We start from the raw sequence: 19638 nt of genomic DNA on the forward strand, positions 1-19638 counted from the left end.
AATGTGTGCTCCAGTGGAAGGGGCTGCTTCACGGTACTCTTCGAGGACGACATTAAGATGGCAACAGTCATTTTGCACAGAAATTGGAAGCTCCTGGAGAGTAGGCACCATATCTCATTAATCGTTGTGCCCCCTTTACCTAGGACAAATAGGCTGCATAAAGTAAAGCTCAACAAATGTTTGTTGAATGAATGGTATCATCTAACAGAGCATCCAGCCTAGAGGTGGATGTATTCACATGAAAAAACCATATTGGAGCTAAACATTTATCAAGTGCTTACTGTGTGCCAGGTTCTAGTGTTTTACATGAGATACTTCGTTTAATCTCTGCATTCACTCCACGAAGCAGGTTCTAGTCACCTTTATTTTTACAGATAAGGAAAGTGAGCACTGAGAACTTTCCAAAGAGCTCACAGCAAGGAGGGTGCAGGGCTGAAATGCAAAGCCACGCAGTCCAGCTTCAGAGCCTGTGGGCTTAACTATTACACTACACTGCCTCTCATGGTCAGTAGCTGAGAGTTGTGGGAGTCCTAAATATATAGAAATTCTTATCCAGATCAGACCAACATCTTACAGGTGATAGCTGCACATAAATATCTAATCTTTTAATATATGATCAGAAAATAAGTTTGTTACAGTGTGTATATGTATGCATCTATTTTGGTTTTAGTTCATTAAAAACAAATGAAAATAATAAACATAACAACTCTAAATGCCTTAAAAGTCACCCAAGAACAAAATTATTCAAATTGCTAAAGTTTTCCCTCAATATTAGGTAGTGATTATTTTTCTTGCCTGTGCTACCATTTGGAAATAATACAAGTTTCAGTAGCAAATAAAAGGTTTCATTAAAGCTGAGAAAGCTTTTCCATCATTACTGAAGCAGCTTGTACTTATTACATTTGAAGGATAAAGTGGTAATAAAGTGCAGTTGTACAATAACACCGAAATTTTAAATCCCTAAAATTCCACCAATCAATAAGTGATGCCCCGATGCTTTCTCTTGGGGTTTCCTTTTGAGTTCCTCTGCTTGCTTAATTACAGCATGAGACACTTGATGTAAAAATGGCAAAGGGTCTGTGCTGACTTTGTTCAGAAAGAGGTTGGAGTAAATAAAAATAGTTTTAGAAACTTCTGCCACAGATTATAATAAAGACTTTGAATCTGAGCTGCATTGCAATTTGGGGGAAGTCAAGTATAAAACACCATTTCTAGCATTGCCATCTCCAATGAAATTGCTTTAGAGTGGAGAATTTCAATTGGTAGTCTCTCTAGTTTGCTAAATCTCACCCTGAGTTGCTATTTGTTTGTGGGTTGTGCACTCGTCCTAGAGATGGAATGGCAATTTTATTCCCCTCAGCCATTCATGACAATAAAATGATATGGCTCTTTTGGCTCCTTCAAAGGATCATCTCTGAATTCTTGGCTCTTTTAAGTAGAGATAGTCACATTCGTATGTAAATTTGCTTTGAGGAACTGGAAAAAATGGGGAATATTATCATTTATGACAAGATAAAAATGCACAAGATGCTGTATGTTTGGAAAGATTGTGCCAAGGCTTAGAAGCAAGTTCTTTTTGTTTAGACTTATTAATTTACACTTTGTTAATGTAAGAAAGTGTTTCTGTAGTGACAGTATCCTTAAGTGTGGTACAGAATTAACACATCCTTGATACTCCCTGATAACTCAGTCCTTCTTCATCAAAGCAAAGTAAAAACTGTAAGTAAAATGGTCAGTTTTTAGATAGTAGATATTTGTATCCAAAAGTAACAACAACAACAACAAAAATCACAAACCCACCCTGTTATTTACCGTGGGAGTGTCCACCGCACTTTGTCTCTGCCTTCTTCACTAGCGGACAGTGTGGACTGTGTATTTTAGTGGCAGCTTTCCAGTCTGTTGCTCACCACCCACTCACACCACCAAAATATGTCCTATGGCATTTCAGACTTAAAGTCACTATGTATTTGAATTCAAACTGGGTGGTTCCTAGTCAAGCTCCTGTTAAATAGTAGCATCTTAACTTCAAGAAGTAAATTGTTTCTGGTTAAATGAAGTGAATTAAATGCACTCTTTTTTTTTTTTTTTTTAACTACCCCTCTTATCCTATTTTAGAGATTCTGCTCTTTTGTTGTTATAGATGGGATATGTCTTCTCTTAACCCTTTGCTTAGCAAACCTGTTCATATAAGTAGATGGGAATGAAAAGGGATTTGTCACTCAAATCTTTGAATTCTTTCAGAGTTATATGCCAAAAACCATAGTGATCTAGTACTAAAAATGTTTTTAGTGATCTTTCAAATGACAACTTAGACAGGTCCTCCTTCAATTGTGTTGAAAGCCAAGGATTGGAAGCAAAGAATTGCAATCTTACTTGTTGTCCAGTCATGAGAGCCACTTGTTGTATCAACATCTATACAATACTTCAAATTGTCCTTTTGTTTCTCAGATGTTTTTCTAAGTTCAGTGCAACCTCATAAAACACCACCAGATGGTGAGCTGTGTGCCTTTTGATTGTAAAAACAGTAAAGGCAAAAGGGAGGTTGGGATCATTATGACTGAAGTGCGATTTTCAGGTAGCTCAGTCTTAGGAGCATGCGGAGGAAACTTGAAGATCTAAAAATTGATCCCTTAAATCTGTCTTTGCCTGGGTTCCCCTAGGAAAGTCTTTGGGTGTCCCCAGGAGTGTGCATGTCCCAATTAGTAAATGTCTGGTAGAGAGAACAGGTCTCCCATTGCATTCTCGCTTTCTCCCAGTCTTTTCTTTTTCTCTTTGTCCATTGAAGCATTTTCTTTGCATGTATCTATTGCATCCTTAGAAAAAGAATACCAGGGTTTTCCCTGCTGTGTGTTTTTGTCTTGCTGTTTCATGGTTTACGATGGCCACTGAGGTTGTCAAGGCATCTCTAACTGGGAAGAGAAGTGGAAATTTCTCCAACTTATTTTAGTTATTAATAACTACATATATTTTCTTTCAGGGGATAAGAAAATAAAACTTTATAGGCTCAATTTTCAATTAAAAATTAGGGGTTTATACATTCTTGAAACTTTATGTTTCCAGAGATACAATTTTCATCGAAAACTTCAGATTCTATAAGATAATACTGCAATAATATTTTAAATATATTTTTTTCTTTATTGATTTTAGAGAGAGAAGACATGAGAGGGAAAGAGAGATAGAATTATCGATGAAAGAGAACATTGATTGGCTGCCTCCTGCATGCCCCCCACTGGGGATCCGGCCCGCAACCTGGGCATGTGCCCTGACCGGGAATCAAACCGGTGACCTCTTGTGCATGGTTGGACGCTCAACCACTGAGCCACACCAGCCAGACTGCAATAATATTTTAAATGTTAGTTACTAATTTTGGTATAGACCAAGGGAAGTTGCATGCAGATTAGATTATTGGATATTTTCCTCCAATGGCTTACCTTTCCACACAAATAGTTGAAAATGGTGTGTACTTTGGAATGATTTCATTATGTCCATCAGTTCAAAATAAACTGTCAAATTAAGTGAGGGTAAAAATTTGTAAAAAAGGATACTCTAGATTCAACATTCATATTAGTTTGCAAATATCTTTTCCCCTTTCCCTAAACTTGAAATCCCAAATGATATGAGTATGATTTATATTTTAAAAAGAAAGAAGGATAAAGAAAGAAGACAATTAATTGAGTCACATTTGAAGTAAAACCCTTGGTACTATAAATAAAAGTAGTGAATTGACATATGTTTGTGCTTCCAATTAAACCATATAAGATAAATGTATTTATATACAGTTACTTCATTAACTACTTTTTTGTTTAAATCATCAACTACTAGTCTTGGTTGCTTTGAAGAAGATTTGTACAGTGCCCTAAAAAAGAGAAATAATTATTTTAGTGTGTAGATACTATGTTTTGATTTTTGTTTAGTTCCTTGCTTTGGCCTAGCAACCTGATTATCAAACCTCAGCATGCAAAGAATTATTGAATAGAGTGGTATACAGAAAACCATGTGCATTGTATTTTAAGGGTTAGATGGATTATTTTTAAGGATACTTTTGACCATATAGTATATTTGCATCTTCACTGGCTAAAAAAGTCAACCCAGATGTAAACTACGACTCCATTATACTTCTGGTTTCCAGATGACTAGAAGATACTTGGTTTCTTCACTCCAGAAGCTCTAACCTGTGTTCTTCTTGCCAATGTCCTACTTAGGGAACATTTCCTTCACTGACAACAACATTGCTACATATTCTTGTATAGGAAAATATATCTGGGTTTAAGTAAATCACCTGAGAGCTTTCCTTTCTGGATTAATGTTTTTTTCTGGAAAAAAAAAAAAAAAAAGGGATGTGACAAGTTTAATAGATGCAGCTTAAAATAACATGCTTTATTGAAATTCTGTCTCAGATACTATGACAAAAAGTTTTTTTGAGAATTGCTGTGAAGTCATTGCTTTTTTTTTTTTTAAATCCTCACCTAAGGACATTTTTCCATTTTTTGTTCAGGTAGAGTGGGAGGGAGAGAGAGAGGGAGAGAGAGAGAGAGAGAGAGAGAGAATCATCAACGTGAATGGGACACATTGAGTGGCTGCCACCCGCATGACCCAACCAGGGCCGGGGACAAACTGCAACCGAAGTACATGCCCTTAGCGGGAACCGAACCCGGGTCTCTCTGGACCACAGGCTGATGCTCTAACCACTGAGCAAAACCGGCCAGGGGTCAAGTCATTGCTTTTATAGTGAAACATAAGAACATACACACACGAAAAAAACTCACGCAAACATACAAAAAAAGAAACTTTCAAAGAGAAGAGCATTTTAAAGTACAAATGTAGGACTCCTAACGATTTATTTTCTTGCCGGTCTCCGCTCACTCTCTTGTCCCCCTATCTCTTGTGTATGGTTCACTCTTTCTGGTCTGTGGGCAGATCACTGTGAGTGCAATGTTTCTTCTTCCCCATGCTCTGGGGACTTCTATTGGAGAGCTTCGTTATCCTCTATTTATCCATCCCAGCTTTCCACACGAATGTGGTAAGATCCCAAAAATATCGCTCCCCTTTCTAGATGGGTCACCGATGATCCTTTTCTGTTTGCCAGATCAGCTCATTCAGAATCAAAATGTAGCAGCTTGGGTTTCTTTGTACTCAGAGAACATATACTTTGTTTCTTTTGTCTAAATCCACCTTAAGTACCTAAAATGGTCACACTTCTGGTTATACCTGTGTTATAGACTGAATTGTGCCCCCCAACCCCCCAATTCATATGTCAAAGCCCTAACTCCTAGTACCTCAGATATGACTGTATTTGGAGGCCTTTAAAGGGGTAATTAAGGTTAAATGAGGTCGGTGGGGTGGTTCCTAATCTAATATGATTGGAGTCCTTAAAAGAAGGGGAGATTCAGATGCGCTTGCATACAGAAAAGACCAGTGTGGTGATGCAGGGAGATGATGGCCATCTATAGGCCAAAGAGAGAGGCCTGGAGCAGAGCCTTCCCTCATGGCCCTCAGAAGCAGCGAATCCTGCTGACACCTTGACCTTGGACTTCCGGCCTCCCAGAACTGTGAGACAATACATTTCTGGTGTTTGAGCCCCCCAGTCTGCGACACTTGGTTACTGCAGCCCTGGCATGTTCATATAGCCTGTTTGCAACTGCTGATGCTCTTCATGACTTGGTCCTGCAAAAGCTGAAGATGGTCTTTACGGTAAATGCAGTCACTGAAAATACATGATTTAAGAATGTGAGGGTCATGGGGAGTGGAGATTGGAAGCCAAAAGTTTAAGAGGGAGATAAAAATCAAAGCAAACGAAAAGTATGATTAAAGGGCTAGTGAGGAGAAGTAATTAAGACAATACGTCAATGATCTCTACTGGTTAAGTATTGAACTACTATTTTGTTAAGTCTGATTAGTAATCAAAGTACTCCCCACCTCTCAGTGTGTGACCTTAGTTGTGATAGAGAATCAAATATTTTAAGCTGGTGATCCATTTTTCTGTGACTGTTATTATTTTCTTATAATATAGTAAACACATAAATTATGAGAATTCTTAGGGCAAAATATTGAAGCAAGGGAAGAAACAGCAGGGAGCTAAACAGGAAATATAAATTGCACATAGTAGTTATGAAACAGCATTAAAAACAGGATTTTCAGTTGAATCGAATCATATTGTTTTATAGTCACAGTTAATTTGGCATTCTCTATATGCCATGGATTATAATATTTTATATTTGTGAACATTATGTAGCTCTCATATTAAGAAGTTGTTTCTCTTCATAGCTTGCTTCAAGATATTTACAATAATATTGCTTCTGTTGTTTAGATTCAAATAGAAATAATCTGCTGTAAATTAGAGTAATAGACTTAGAAAGGATCTGCAATCTCTGGGTGCTAGGGGTCCAGGTGGCTTTCTGTGTTCCTCCTTTATTTATCTGTATTTTGAAAACTTCTATTTTGAGCAAAAAAAATACAAGGAGGAAATTAAAATTGTTTTTGAAATCCTACCATCCATGAATAATCATACTTAGCGTTTTTGTCATTTTCTTCCCTCTCCATTTTCCTCTGGATTATTCCTATTTTTAAAGCTATACTAATGAAGCAACTCTTTGAAAAGGTGTTTCTAAGATGCATTGGTTTGAAAGTTATACCGAAAGGTACCATGTAGGTACTTCCGTCTGGGCATTCCAGTCGTCTTTGTATTTCTCTTATAAACTGCAAAGCCTCTGCGAGTGGAGACCACAGCTCTCTGCATGTTTTGCTCCTCCTTATATCTCCAGGACAATGACCTGAACTTAGCTCAATAATTGCTGACATGTGTCTCTTATCTTAGTGATCATTTATGACAAGTCCCAAGAGTACATTTTTGCACATTTGTTCAATTAATATTCACTGAGTGCCTAGTGTGTGCTAGTCACCAAGCTACCGCACTAAGCACTTACTCTCTTCCAGAAATTCACTTGCGTTCTTTAAATAAAAACCCCAAACAGTGAGTTTTTGAAAAAGGTGTTCAAAGTCACTGATCTTCATTGAGTTTTTCTGTCCTTGGGCAGCAGGGTGATAGTATCACTTAGGAATATGTTCAACTGAATATGTAACAGAAAACCAAACAAATAGTGGCATAAACCATAACAGCATTTGTTATTCATTTCACAGGTAGTCTATTTTTTGGTCCTATTTCACCACAATTTATAAGGATGTTTAATTCTTTGTTCTTACACTATTTTTCCCTCTAAAACTTGAGACTCAGAGCTTTGACCCAGGCTGGAATCCTCCAGAATAAGAAGTGGGCCAGGCTGACCTCAGGCTGCAGTTTGTGAAGAGGGATTTTGAGGTTCCAGTCCTTGGTGAGGAAAATTGACTCAGGGGGAAACAACCGAACCCCAAACCAAAAACAAAGGAGAGTTTGAAGTTTCAGAGCCAAACGTGAGAGCGTGGAGCAGGAACCAAATCCCAGTGCCATGGCAGGTGCAGGGAGCCGCAACAGGAGGCTGGGGCCCAGGGCCAAGGAAACCGAGAAACCGCGACGGGGGTGTGGGCAGCAAGAGCGCTCGGAGGAGTCACCGGCAAGGGGGTGAAGTGTCTGAAGGATGGGAACTGTCTGAAAATGGTCTCTCATTTCTTTTTTTCTTCTAAATGAAATGGAATGAAATTCCAAAAGGAAAATCAATGTTCCATTAAGTCATTAGGAGATAAGCATGCTATAGTGGAACGAGTGATATTTTTGGAGTCAGCAAGATGTGGAGTCAGTCCTGCCTTATGGGAACAGGAAAGTTCCTTTCTCTGTGCCACACTTGCCTCCTTCACCAAATGGGGGAAATAAATACACTTCTTGGAGAAACATTGGCACATATTAGAGAATCGCTGAATGGCAACTATTGTGTATTATTGATCTTTGTGCAAGGCATATATTGCTTACATTTTTTTTAAAGTTTTTTTTTCTAGTTTTATTTTTCCAGCTTTATTGAGATATTATTGACAAATAACACTGTGTAAGTTTAAGGGGTACAATGTGACAATTTTAAATACATATGTATTATGTAATGATTAACACATCCTTAAGTCTTTAGGATTCATTTCTTAAAGTACATCAGCCAAAAATACATAAAATATACAGCTTATATGTGTGCTGAACAGTTCTGACAATTGCTTTCCTGAGAGTGGCTGAGTATGGAAAAGGAAAAGAAGAAGGTAGAGGTGATGGGGGAGGGAGTCCTTGACAGTACCAAGGACTACTGTGTGCAGAAGGATTGTCATTCAGGAGTGAGATAAGGCACAGAAAAGGAGGTTGGGTGTATGCAAGGCAGTCTTCACCTATTTTTAAAAAAATTTTTTTATTGATTGATTTGAGAGAAAGAGAGAGGTAGAGAGAGAGGGAGAGGGAGAGAGAATGAGAGAGAGAGAGAGAGAGAGAGAGAGAGAGATTAGTTGTTCCACTTATTTATGTGTTCACTGGTTGACTCTTGTATGTGCCCTGACAGGGATTCAACCTGCAACCTTGGCATATCAGGATGATGCTCTAACCAGCTGAGCTACCTGGCCAGGACAGCCTTCACCTATTTATTAATTTTACTTAAATCGGCTCTGGCTATGGAAATAAGTAGAATAACATGGAAGTTTTTCAGATCTTCTCTAAAAGACTGCAATTTTCTAACTTGTTAACTCACAATAAATATTAACAGCCAGAAAGGTATTTGAAGGGGACCAAAAAGCAATATTTATTTATTTTTACATTTAAAAGATACATTCCAGGCATTGTTGTGTGCCACCAGAATACTAGACCCTAGTGAACAGGACAAGTTAATGTCCTCATGGGGTTTATAATATATGGAGAAAGATAATTAAGGAAACTGGCTTTTTTGACTTCAGAAAGGTAGTGGTCAGATTTATATGAGCTTCTTCTTAAGAGTGTAATGATTAACCACTCTTTGAGGAACATATAGGGAGACATCGATTTTAAGTGTTGTGTCCAAGGAAGGCTTTCTGCTAATCGGGGAAGTTAAATATGGAAAGAAATTACTCATGTAGAAGTATTTAAGAAGTAGGTAGTTTTACCTGCACAGTGTTATTTCAGTTGGGGTTTAAATGGATGATTGGAGAGGAGGTGCACACTCAGTGGTAACTTCTAGAATTCATTGAGCATTTACTATGTGCTAGATGAATTGTTATGTGCTTCATACATATTGACTCATTTAATGCTCTCAATGACTTAATAGAGTAACACTGTTACTATTTCCGTTTTCAGAGGAAGATATAAAGCACAGCCAAGTTAAGTACCTTGTTCCTGGTTGCCGATCTACTAAATAATCCAGTTACGATCCCAACTCAGGATGTTGAACCTGAGAGGTCAAACCTCTTCCTACCATACTCTGCCTTCTCAACACACAGCAGGGGCACACAGGTGTCCAAAGGAGAGCCAGAATACTTAATTCATTTCATTTCTACTCTTGAAACCCTCCATTCCTGTCATAACACAATGCAATTCCAGGACCTTTGGGCATACCATCTTGTAGGTCATCCCTTTGATCTTGAAACAGTTTCTTTAAAAAAAAAAAAAATTCATCAAAAAACTTTAAATTTCTCCCCTAAAACCAACCAACATTACTGTATTGTAGCACCCAGAAACTTTCATGGAACTATATAACACATAACAATAGTGTGATTACTCCAGAGGAACAATTTCCTCTTATTGAGCCAAAATATCAGCCCTGTACTTTCATCCATTGCTGGTGACGATCCTGCCTTCTTAGCATCGTTCACAGGGCAGCCATCCACTTATCTGACTCTGCATGTCTTTCCTTGTCCAGGCTGAGCCTGGGAGACCTTTCACAGAACACAATTTAGTTTAGTAGTTGCAGCAAAACAGTTCCCGATTTGAATCCTGGATCTGTCTTTAATTAGTTGCGAATGATACCTCAGTTTACTCATCTATGAAGAGGAGGATAATAGCAGGGTTGTTTCAAGAATTAAAATATGTAGCACATGTCCTATACGTGTTTGCTGTGTGCCCTATAGAAATGTAAGCCACCAGTACATGCTAGCAATGAAAATGATTGATTTCTGAAACTTTTCCTTCTGTCACCTTTGCTCCAAGTAGTTTGGATGCTACCTTTCTATTAATACATAATTTTAAGGGGCCATATTTTTCTTGTTCTTTGTTCAAAGATGTAAGATTCCTAAGACTCCAAAGAAGAACTCGGAAGCTCCAACCAGGTATTGCAGGGAACTGGTCAATCCTAGTGTAGCCTCCTGAGTCTCCATGCGCGGCTTTCTGTTGACTCTTCGGTGAACACTGCAAAACTATCTTGCCAGCAGTCAGCACAGCTGGAGACTAGTTTTGTTTTCACTAGTCACTTCGAACCATCATATTAAAGCTATAAATAAAATAATATTATGGTTCTCATCTGGCTGCATCACTAGAATAAGATGAAATTGTAAATCAATATTTAGCATAATTGCTGGGATCTGGCAGGTTTGGATGCAAATAAAAAAGAATGAAGAATGTAATATAAAACCCTTTACATGGTATCAGTTCAGTCACCCTCTATAAAGTGGCTGCAGCAGAGACTGTGGTCTAACTTTAGATGGCAGAGTTTTCTTACCAAGGGTTGGTAAATAATTGGCCTTTATGTCAATTGCTCCTCTATATTGGTCTTTCTTCAAGTTTCCTCAAAAGGCTTCCCCCCCACCCCCCGTCTCCATGGAAACAACTTCTAATGCAACTATGTAGCACACTGTAAAGGCACTTAAGTGACAAAAACAATACAACAGAACTAACATTGTCAGCATGATCATCCACATTCAGCATTCTGCATTAAAAAAAAAAAAAAAAGGCCAAAATAGCCCTGGCTAGTTTTGCTCAGTTGTTAGAGCCTTGGCCTCAGGACTGAAGGGTCATGGGTTCAATTTCCGGTCAAGGGCATGTACCTGGGTTACAAGTTTCATCCCCAACAGGCCTTGGTCAGGGTCATGTGGGAAGCAACCAATTGGAAGGCAACCAATCGATGTGTCTCTCTCACATTGATGTTTCTCTCTCTGTCTCTCTTTTTCTCTCTCTCCCTCCCTCCCTCCAACTCTATCTAAAAATCAACTGAAAAATATCCTCAGATGAGAATGAACAAAAATTAACAAAAATTAAAAAGGCCAAAATATTTCAAGCATGCTTTTTAATTTCTTTTGTTATAGACTGTTTCAGTTATTGTCCTGAAACAGAAGAACAGTCATGATTCTTACACATGGATTTTTTGAAAAAGATTTATGTCAAGGAATTGGACCAATATATTCTATTTTCATTAACAGATTTATTCATTCATTCAACAAATATTGGCTGAGTGTTTGCTGTTTGCATGGCTCCATACTACACCTTATGAGTGGGACACAGGGAGGAATCTTATGAGTCTAAAGAGAGCGATTAAACACTGATGAAGGAAATTCTGGTGGAAGGTAGTGAGACAAGGACCCCAGGAAAAGGATAGGTAGAGTTCTATGGGAATTACTACGACATCGTTTTTGAGGCTTTTGATCTGAGTTTACCAATGAACCATGCCTACTTTCAGAACCTCAGTTTCCTGAATATAAAATGAGAGAGTTGGCTAGATCTTACGTGGTCATTTTCACATATGAATTTCTATAATCCAATGATGTAGTAGCTCCAAGAAAATACATTTTCATACCAGTGAACTTAGGTCATCCACTTCAGGAAGTAGTCCCAACATTTTACGTCATGGTGATACTTGTAAAGGGAGGAAGATTGAACTCCTCAGTGTCATCCATCTAGCAAGGGGTAGAATTAGAATTTGACCTCGAGCCTTCTGGATTCAAATCCCATCCTTTTTTAATTTCATCCAATTTACTTTCGGAAGGAGGTGTTTGATATAGATTTATTTGCCTTTAATTACAGGGAAATCGTACCTTTTAAGAATTAAGGTATCTGATCACATATTTCCTAAATTTTGTTTCTCATCAAATAATAGACAGGTAGATCTGGCTAGTTTGGCTCAGTGTTTAGAGCGATGACCCGAGCACCAAAGGGTCTCAGGTTTGATTCCTAGTCAAGGGCATATACCTGGGTTGCAGGTTTAATTCCTGGCCCCCTCTGCCTGGTCAAGGTACATGCTGGAAGCAGCCAATCCATGTGTCTCTCTCACATCGATGTTTCACTCTCTGCTCCACTGGCAGCCCACCCTCCCTTCCTTCCACTCGCTCTATAAAATCAATGGAAAAAAATATCCTTGGATGAAGATTAACAACAACTAATAATAATAATAACAGACAGTGATGGAAAGCTAAAAAGTTTATTTTATTTTTCTGGTTATTGGTGCTGCTTTCAGATATTTTATTTGGGGAATTTATTTCAATTTAGATTTTATTAACTTCTTTGCTTAGAATCTTGCTGAGATTCAAAATCTCGGGCTTGGTTGGGTGGCTGGGGTGTGATGAGTTTCTTAGTGTTAGAATTCAGTGGATACTTGGAAGTCTTTTGTGATGGACAATGAAAGAGGTATTTGGGTTGAGAGACGGAGCTCCATTCCTGTGAACTGTAACGTAAAGGCAATCAAGCCGCAGTAGCTTGTGATTTGTTTAACTTGCTTTCCCAGAACAAGTACTTGTGGCGGAAACGTTTACCTGGCCGTCATGGCTGGAAGCGTGCCTTGGTGGTCGAGGTCCGGTGTGGGCCCTGCTTGAACCTGATCAGACTCTCCACAACTTGCAGACGTAGTGACCTCTGAAATGCAAAACACCTCTCCATCAGGCTTTTCATCTTTAGTCATAAAACTGTGCTCCTTCACCCAAGTCTCACTTGATTCTGTTAAGCATAAAATGGTGCAATCAGTTTTTCCAGATTGGTGGGTGAGTTGAAATTTTCCACTTGTGGCAATGCAAAGAGATAGCTAGCATAAAGTTTTTTTTTTTTTTTTTTTTAATGCCACTGAAAAATGTCAGTGTATTTGCCAGAGTCCTTGTGTTCTTTTTGTGAGGGCTAGAAATAGTTGAATATGTCAACGAGCCCCTGTACTCCAGTATTGTATACAAAAAATTAATTTCTGGCTTAAAAGTATATAAACTATGCTTCTGTATGTTGACTCATGTAATGAATCATCTTATTTATCACCTGTGATATATCTTGACACTTTCTTTTTAAATTTAGTCAGTAGTGGCTGGTAAACTAGTTTTTCAGAAAGAAAAAAGAGCCCTGATTTGTAATGTTTGCCAATTTCTGAGGTCTAAATACTCCCCATGATGGCCAATTTTAAGCTAACAATGACTTGCAAAATTCCTAAAAAATTTAACAATTATCTCCTAGGAGCCAGTATGAGCTAGTTCCAAAACACCGCTGTTAGTGCTTTTTAAATTACGTTTGTGCTGGGTTGCAGTTTGTCCCTGGCTCCGGTTGGGGTCGTGTGGGTGGCAACCACTCGGTGTGTCTCTCTCACATCGATGTTTCTCTTTCTCTTCCCCACTTCCTTCCCGCTCTATCTGAAGATAAATGCAAAAATGTCCTAGGGTGAGGATAAAAAAAAAAAAAAATTATGTTTGTGTGTTTTCTAATTGTTTTATGTATAAAATCTCTAACCTTATTTTGAGGCTCATAATAGTAGGGACCCTGCCATATTCTTGCAAATACCTTCCCTCCCCCACCCCAGATATGCATGGGAAATAGGTTACCATACATGCAGTGCATGGCAACCTATTTCATCAATACTAAGATGATTGTTTTCACACTTTAACATTACTAAAATCATTTGCACCTTACAATCAATGGAATGTCACAGTGTAATTGGAAAAATTTTCTTCTTGCTTAGTGTTTCATATAATAATTATTGGAATTTAATGAAATAAGTTACATGCTGAATAAATGATAGTTCACATGAATACAGTTACATACAATGGACTAATGTCTTTTTGTGTATTAGATAAGGTAAATTACCTCTATACTTTTATCCTTATGAGAAAAAGATGAAATGCTGTACCTCTTGTTCATTGTTTTAGTGCTCACACTCGGAACACAGAGTTAGATCAGCAGGGTAGGCTCTAACTTGTTTTGTACATGTGGGTATGGTTTTAAAACCATCTTTCTTTGTCTGGAAAGTGTCCTATTGTAAAGGAGGGGTCACTGGCATGATTGATCACTGGACAATGTACATTAGAGCGACCAGCCATCACACGCAGGGTCAGCCAGTGTTTCTGCTCCCCGGACTATAAGAAAAACCCTACTGCAGACAGAACAATAGCTCCTCAACCATGTCCATGCTGTAGTCCCCAGAACATGTGACTGCCACTTCATGTTGCAAGGGGGATTGAGATTGCAGATGGAAATGAACCGTGCTAATCAGCTGACCTCGAAATAAGATTATCCTGGATTAGTTTGGATGGACCCAATGTAAGTCATCTCAGTCGTCTCTAAATGAGGGAAAGGGAGGCAGAAGAGCTGAAACCAGAGAGATGGCACCGTGAGAAAGATGACCTGTCATCAGTGGTGCTGGTGACGGAAGGGGCCAGGAGCCGAGGGACAGGGACAGCCTCTGGAATGTGGGAAAGGAAAGAAAAATAATTCTCCCTTAGAGCCTCCAGAAAAACTGCAGCCCCACTGACACCTTGATTTTCACCCAGTGAGACCATTTGGACTTTCTGACCTCTAGAACTACGGGGTAATGAACGGATGCGTTCAGCTGCGAGGACGTGATACTTTGTACAGCAGCGAGAGTAACTACACAAACGCATTCATCTAAATGGCTAAGTCCCACTCTGAGCTAAATAAAACAGGTCGTGTCGAAAATGATTTTTCATATTCCCTCCGAATAAGTTTGCTAAGGAAATATATATATATATATATATATATATATATATATATATATATATATATATATATATTTAAGAGTAAGAAGTTTTCATACATTGTTTTTATGCTAATGTTATAGCTACTTATACATGGAAGTTATATATTTGTTAATTTTTGTCTATAAGAAACCTTATTTAAAATGTTTCTATCTCTATACTCGGTAGAATAACATTTCTCTGTGAATATTTCATGATTCCTACTTTTCCACTATTATGAATTTCTTGTATATATTTTATATTAAGTCCTTATCAAATATGTGGTTTGCCAAGGGACTTTTGAAGGTGAATGTAGGGGTGGCTCAGGAAGAAAAGAGAGTGGAGGGAAAGCCTCCTCTCCTCAGAGAATTCGCAAATGGTCACGTGCAGAATGTTTCACGGCAGGTGGAACCACGGAGGCGTGGGGAGGTCAGGTCGCCTGCTCCCAGTTACAGATGCAGCGAAGCTGGAGACGGGATGGAATTGGGGCTGGAGCCTTAACCACTACATCCTTCACCCCGCCCTCCACAAGGGCAGACAGTGTGGGGACGGGCAGGTAGGAGAGCAGGCTGGGGTTCGAGACAGCTGCCGGCCATAAGAAGTCCTCTATCAGTGTGACCCACGGTACCCTACCCTAGGTTTTCCTAGGACTGACTTAACATTAAGCAATAATCTTGTTTTGGAGCTTTTCCATTTCAGGAAGATAGAAGATCTGTAATAGGTATTAGTCCCATTCCAGGGACCTAGGCCCTAGAAGAAAACAAGTAAGAGTCTGAGTGTGGAAGTGCTTGTGATGTGCAGGATGGGATGGGGACATTACACTCCTCCCCCGGCTTCAGGCAAAGCGCCTGACACTGGGGAACGCAGACATCAGTAACGATTTGTAAATGCATTGGCCTATAACCCAGGGAGAAACCAAGCGCACACACACACACGCACACACACACACACACAGTCCCGCATGCATACCTCCCCACTAGCTCGGGCTCTGTAGTGCAGGATCTGTGCCATCTCCGTCCCAGTGGCTTACAGCATGCTGTGAAAATGGTACTCGATAACCGTTTGTGATTAATAATATTACAGTGCCTCTCCTTTCAGTTGGGGTTTTTGTGGGATACACGCTGTCTCTGTGGGAGCAGGTGGAGGGACTGATAGGAATCGCCGCCTTCATGGCTTCAGAGCCCCATTTATATCTTCACCGTGGTGGGAGGCAGGGCTTGAGGACGACGTGTTGAGAGGCTGCAGCTGGGAAGGCAGCACCCCAGTGACTCAGCAGCCACAACTCGCGTTCTCGGGCACCACAGGGAAGTGGGGTGTGCCTTTGTTTCTCAGAGGACTGTTCTCCAGTTGAACCAGAAAGTGGGTCATTCTCCACCCAGCCAGCAGGGGGTGAGCAAAGAGTCTTGCTTATCACACAAAGAAACCGACGCGGTAGACTTGTCTGGCCAGTCAGTTGTGGGACTTGGGATGAATAGCATGGCCTTTGGGTGACACGGTCACAGTGGCCTGGTGAGTTCTGTGACCAGTGCAGTCATTGGTCCTAGGGATGGGAGCAGAAGCCGATCACAGGACTGAGTGTGACCAGGACGTCCACCTTCGACCAAAGATTCCCAAGTGACTCACAGAGGGAGTGGGGAGCCCGAGGAGCGATGCAGTCCCCAAGCCCGGGGCCAGGTGACCTCTGTGGCCAGGGCTATGCCGAGTGCAAGAGAGAAAAGAAAAGAAGGAGGGTGGGGGAAGACGAGCAGTGGCAGGGAATGGAGAGGACACAGGCGGACAAACCAGAGAAGCTCTAAGTCGGTGACCGGGTCAGCACACCCAGCTCCCCAGAGGAGCAACTGAAAGGACCAGAGAGATCATGGGGCTCAGACATGGGCACTGCCAGCTCCGGGGGAGGCTTGGCGGTGAGAACGAGCATGGCGTTGACCTTAGCCTGTTCGGGCTGCAAAACAGAACCATGGCCTGGGCGGCTCAAACAACAGAAACCCATTTCTCACAGTTCTGGTAAATTCAAGACTGAGGTGCCAGAGACCCGGTGTCCGGTGAGGACCACTTCCTGTGAAATGGGTTCACAGACACCCATTTTCCTGATGGTCCTTTCTCGTGGTGGAAGGAACAAGGGAGCTCCGTGAGGTCTGTTTTACAAGGGCAACACCCCAATCGTGAAGGCTCAGATCTCATGACCTACTCACGTCCCAAAGACCTGCCTCCTGATACCATCACACGGGGGTTAGCATTTCGGGGGGTGGGGGGTGGGGGGGACAAACATTGATTTCATAACAACTGTTTTATTAAGTCTGTCTATAATTTACTCTAGTACAATTTCTTGTAATCAATTCATTAAGTTAAAGTTTCCGTTAAAAAGAATTCAGACATTGTCTGACAAAGAAACGCTGCCTGGGTAGATCCAGCTGGTTATGGTTCCTCGAGCTGTGTGGTGACAGCCGTGGGAGGAGGTGCCTTACACACGGTGCCCCAACCTGGGCCCCTAATCGTTCCTAAGTGGGGAGACGTGTGAACACAGGTGTGTGCCAAGGTTTCCCGCCAGCTGGACCCATTTAACTGTAAGTACAGCGGCATCGTGCACACGTGTGCAATGAGCAGGAGCCGGGGAGCAGAAGGAAGACGTGATGGGTGCCAACGCTGGCTAGCGCTGTTGTCAGCACCTAAATATTTAAAACGTTACAAAGTGTGGATTAAAAGAAGGGCAAATTGCCTCAGTTAGTAGTGAAATTGAGGTTTATGTTATTTCATCGTTTTTACCCTCTTTCTTTTCATCAGGGCTTTGCACTCACAGCGGTTTCAAACCATTTATTTAAAAACAAAGCAAAACAAACAAACAACACCTTAAGCCAGAAAAACAGACCAAGGCTATGTGTGTTATCAGTCTAATGATTTAGCTTAAGAATCTGTGAACTGTGGAATCATGATTGTTGGGACTGAGAGACACCTGCTCACCTTTCTGAAATGAGTTGCTGAAAAGATATTCTGAGATTTAGAAAGGGTAAGGGATACAATGTTGACCTTTTGGAGACAGGAAACCTTTGATGAACTATAGGACACCAAGACAGTTCATTTAAAAGATGGTTTCAAAGCATGATCGGGGCTACTTTTGTATGTGCTTTATAGAAACTCTTGGGTTATCTTTTTACATAAACCTGGGGAAATAATGGTTTCCGCACTTGTTCCTGTGTTTGCAACCCACACGAGGCCCCTTGGCTTCTGGGCTTTGTAACTGCTTCTCAGGCTCTTTTGTGCACAAAATTAAAATTTCCTTGCTCTTTGACGGCACAGAACTTTCCTGAGATGGATGTTAAAGAGAACAGAGATAGGAAAAGGTCACAGTACCATCCCCATGTAATTAAGGCAGTGCAAACAGCTAAATAAAAGTGTTGCTAATGACATTTACTCGATTCTCTATATGAGTCCCTATTCTAGTTTTGGAATAAGTTAAGGATCGGCTGCTTATAAATGTTCAGATTGTAAATCTTTGTTAGAGGTAATAGGATGTGTATTTTTTTAAAGACAGGTTTATGTTAGGGCTGTGTGCTCTCTCAGCCTCTCCTTGTCTCTGTCCCTCTCTCTATATACATACACTCATGTTTATATATGTATACATATGGTTGCACATATTTGCATTCATGTATATATGTGTGTCTGTGCTTTAGTCAGGTAATGTTTAATAAAGTATAGGTTAAAACTTAGAAAAATAGCTTTCAACTTTTTTTTTTTTTTTTTATCCTCACCTGAGGACATTTTTCCAATTTTTGTACAGATAGAGTGGGAGGGAGAGGGAGGAAGAGAGAGAGAGAGAAACATCGACGTGAAAGGGACACATCGAGTGGCTGCCACCCGCACGACCAACCAGGGCCGGGGACAAACTGCAACCGAGGTACATGCCCTTAGCGGGAACCGAACCCGGGTCTCTCCGGACCGCAGGCCGACGCTCTAACCGCTGAGCCAAACCGGCCAGGGCAGCTTTCAACTTTTATGGCTAGTCTTAAATTGACCATCTGCCAAGGTCGAGCATGTAATCCAAGGACCAGTTTATCCTCTTTTAACTCTTGAAATGAAAGACCCTGAAAAGCAAAAGTGATCAATAATTTTGGGGGGTTCTGGATATGGAATGAATGAAATTGTCTGGCTATCTCTATAAGACTTCTAAACTGCTGAGCTTAAACTTAGATAGAAATTTATACCAGGAAGAATAAGTTCCAAACAAAATTGTGCCTTCATTTGTTGAACTCATCTTTATTTAAGTACACAATGCATAACATCAATAGGAATACAAAGAATAATGCACCGTCCTGGCCTTGAAGTCTAGCAGAAGAGACTAAAGCAATAGCATACTGTGCGATGTGTACTGGGGAGTGGAGTGGAAGGTAATAGCACACCCAGGCTGTTTCAGGAAACGTTTCCTGGGAGAAGAGATGCTTTTGCATCACAGGTGTTGGCCTCTCGCCAGCATGTGAGGGAAAGCCCTGCGCAGTGCAGGAAGTATCCTCTGAAGGACCCCAACTTTGCCATCAGGCTTCCTCTGTGAAGACATTCCTGCCAGCTGGGGTTGGTGCTCTCCCTCTCTGTGTCCCCATGACTTTTTGCATATTTCTGTTGTTGGATTTTTTGCATTAATTTAATTGTTCGTGTCTGATTTTCATACTTGTCTTTAGGAAAAACAATATCAGGACTCTCTCCCAGTTCTTATCGTAAAACGTAGAAAACAGTAGGTGCTCAGTAGTACCTGTGTATTAGACACATACGTGAATGGCTGGCTGGATGAGTAAGATTATGCACAGTTTGGGGATAAGAAAGTCAAGAATATCCTTGGTTATCAAGCAACGC

The 19638-nt window shown here is 40.4% G+C and overlaps 1 protein-coding gene across 1 annotated transcript in view; it reads left to right on the top strand.

The window, feature by feature from the left end:
• ERICH3 (glutamate rich 3) overlaps nucleotides 1–19638 on the top strand; it is a 114291-nt gene that overhangs the window by 1735 nt on the left and 92918 nt on the right. The gene's annotated exons all lie outside the window — the stretch shown is intronic.

Source organism: Molossus molossus, unplaced genomic scaffold, assembly GCF_014108415.1.
Source record: "Molossus molossus isolate mMolMol1 unplaced genomic scaffold, mMolMol1.p scaffold_m16_p_12, whole genome shotgun sequence".
NCBI classification, from domain to species: domain Eukaryota; kingdom Metazoa; phylum Chordata; class Mammalia; order Chiroptera; family Molossidae; genus Molossus; species Molossus molossus.